Raw genomic sequence first — 3232 nt, 5'->3', positions numbered from 1 at the left:
ATTTATTAAAGTATTATTTTGTTGACTTTATATTGCGTAGGTAATATAAGTGAATCAAATGAGGTTGGTACAACAAAGCGAAGGTCTAAACACAAAGAGAAAGTTGTTTCATTGGATGAAGAATTAGAAGGTGAATCAAGTATCATTTTTTGGATTATTGGAGTCATGTTAAAAGTACATTTTTATATTTTTTTGAAGATAATATAAAATCTAAACATTAAACACTAAATAATTTGCTTTCCTTCCTATTTTTCTTTACAACTTCAGGCAAAAAAGATGGTTTTGACATGCATAGCATTTGGAAAGAAAATGAAAAAAGTTGTGTGTGTGTGTGTGTGTGTGTGTGTGTGTGTGTGTGTGTGTGTGTGTGTGTGTGTGTGTGTGTGTGTGTGTGTGTGTGTGTACGTGAGTGCGTGTGCGTGTACGTGTGCGCATGCCTGTGTGCGTGCGCACGCGCGCGTGCGCGCGTGCGTGCGTGTGCGTGTGTGTGTGTGTGTGTGTTATGTCCAGTTCTATTTGCCTTTGTTGCATTGGTCATCCAGGGATATCTCCGCTTTTATGTCTCAAGCTATGGAGATGCTATGGAAGACAAAAGCTGCTGTGAAAGCATTGACACTCATGAGGATGGAAATGGTATGCTCTCCAAGGATGCATGGTGGACTAACTATCCTCAATATAAGATATCATGTCCTTGCAAGGAAGGCTACCATGTTGCATACTTTCTTCCATCAACAACAACCGTGGACTTGTATGCTAGCATCCATGTGTGCTAGCATGAGCACTTCTACATATGGTCATTGGATTACGAATTTCTAGGAGGTTGTCATTGGCATATTTGTGGGCAGAATACCTAGCTGTCCTTTCTCTACTGCTTTGATACTTGTTTGGAAACAGGTTCTCTCTAAGGTCAAATGGGCTCCTGATAGTTGTTTGGGGACAAACTCCATGCAAAAAGAAAGCATTCATTGGAGTGACATTTTTTACATTCCTCTTCCTTTACAGGAACTTGTTCGGGCATACAATCTTATGAAACTAGGAATTAGGTACATATAGGATGTGGTGGATGATCAGGGATATACTGTATCCTTTCCTCGGGCCATGACCTCTTATGCATTGGGAATGCATCATAGGTTTATATGGAAGAAATTTACTGATTTACTGCATCCCTTTCTACCAATTCCACCTATGCTTGATACAAACAGGCTTATGGATTGGCAATTACAGCCATCTACTACATGCATTCGTCATGTCTCTCTTTCTGCCTTAACTTCCATCAAATTATACAAGCTTCTTCAGCCTGCCCCATGGATTCAGCAGCATGCTAATTCTCTGTGGCACTTAACGAAGTCTCTTGCATGGTGGCGGAAGAATCTTAGGATGCCCTGGAAGTGTAAAATGCCACTGAAACAAAGGCTTTTTCTTTGGAGATGTTTGACAGGCACACTGTCAGTGGGGGTCACACTTGCTAAACGTCACATTGCATCATCCACAAGTCTAAGATGTTTGGCTCCCTCAAAGACTGTCCCTCATTTATTTTGGCATTGTCCTTGTTCCAGGATCCTCCTCAGGAGAATTTCAGATTCTCTTCAGCTTCGTTTCCCAAGTCATAGCTTTGGGACACATGTCTGGCTCTTTGGCAGATTTATGCGTTCTTTGTCTCAAAACTCACTCTTTCTTTTTTGGGTGAGATATTCGACTCTTTGGACAATCTGGAGTGATCATAATTTGGCATACTTGGGTTGCCAAAATCACCAGCAATATGAATCCTTCCAAGCCTCACTGCGGCAATCTCTATATGATGCTAGCTATGAGGGTGACATGGACGCTTCTTGCATAGAGCTTTTCTTTTTATGTTTCTGATAGTTTGGGATAGCCCCCTTTTCTGGGGGTCCCCAGCTGGTAAATTTGTGAGCACATAAATATATTGCATTGGATATTACCACAAAAATGTGTGTGTGTGTGTGTGTGTGTGTGTGTGTGTGTGTGTGTGTGTGTGTGTGTGTGTGTGTGTGTGTGTGTGTGTGTGTGTGTGTGTGTGTGTGTGTGTGTGTGTGTGTGTGTGTGTGTGTGTGTGTGTGTGTGTGTGTGTGTGTGTGTGTGTGTGTGTGTGTGTGTGTGTGTGTGTGTGTGTGTGTGTGTGTGTGTGTGTGTGTGTGTGTGTGTGTGTGTGTGTGTGTGTGTGTGTGTGTGTGTGTGTGTGTGTGTGTGTGTGTGTGTGTTGGAAATCTCAAAAATGTGTTGTGTCCCAAACCCTCCCTTTTAGAGGCTCTTAAGGAGATTTTCATGCATTGGGACATGTAAATAATTTTGGAAGGATAGAGTGATCAATTTTCAAGAGATTGCAAAGAAGCAAAGGATTCCTTCATAACATTTGCCATATCACAGCATATGCATATCGAGTGACTATGGTGAATAAGGACTCTGACACTCTAAAGAGGGTGAGATGAAGATGTAAGAAACTACTTGACCCATCTAATTTTGTAGATCCTAAGTAGAGAAATCTCCTTCTTATATCTCAAGCCAAATTAGTGGAGATCATTCATGAGATAACACAAGGGCAAGGGTCAAAAATAAGATGCCCAAAGGCAAGAACAGCATAAGAGAAGTAAGATTCAACATAAATTGTAATTTTAAACCTTTTATTTCGTATTTTTACTTTGAAGATGACAGACATTATAATTTACACATTTGTAGTTTTGCATAATTTGATTAAAACTCAACTTAGCATAAATTGTTATAATTTTTTGAATGCACTAGAAATTTTTAATGTGTGATAGTACTTACATTATCTTGCAAATGTTCTTCCACTAGACTCAAGCTACATTGTAAAAAGCTTTTGAGAGATCACAACTATTAAAAAGGGAGTACTTGTCCATTGAAGGTTTATTTAAGATATTTTTACAGCTCTTTGTTATCAATATGAAAAAGAAAATTTTCATATTCATCATCATTCATAAGGAGGTGCAAAGGATCTCTCACATTTTTTAAAGTCCATCTTGGTGTTGTAATTAAAATCTTGTGTGCACGAAATGTGAGGTGTAAAGTTAAATGTGTTTTCTCAACATCTTTTGGATCTAATAAACCTATACTAGTAGATCGTTTTGCTCCACATCTTTTCAATCTAATGAAACCCAATTTCTTTATGCTTTTTGTTATGTCATGTATTAAAATCCCTTATATTTTGTTTGTTGAGGACTTTGATAAGACAATTGTATTGAATGAGAACACACTT

The 3232-nt window shown here is 38.9% G+C and overlaps 1 pseudogene; it reads left to right on the top strand.

Moving 5' to 3' along the window:
* The first annotated feature begins 570 nt into the window (after positions 1–570).
* Positions 571–1860, top strand: LOC148041618 (uncharacterized; annotated as a pseudogene).
* Positions 1861–3232: the final 1372 nt, after the last annotated feature.

Source organism: Lygodium microphyllum, chromosome 1, assembly GCF_053477565.2.
Source record: "Lygodium microphyllum isolate KBCC chromosome 1, Lygodium_microphyllum_v1.1.10, whole genome shotgun sequence".
Taxonomy (NCBI): domain Eukaryota; kingdom Viridiplantae; phylum Streptophyta; class Polypodiopsida; order Schizaeales; family Lygodiaceae; genus Lygodium; species Lygodium microphyllum.
The sequence above is the reverse complement of the archived record's forward strand: the minus strand, read 5'-3'. Positions and strand labels throughout refer to the sequence as shown.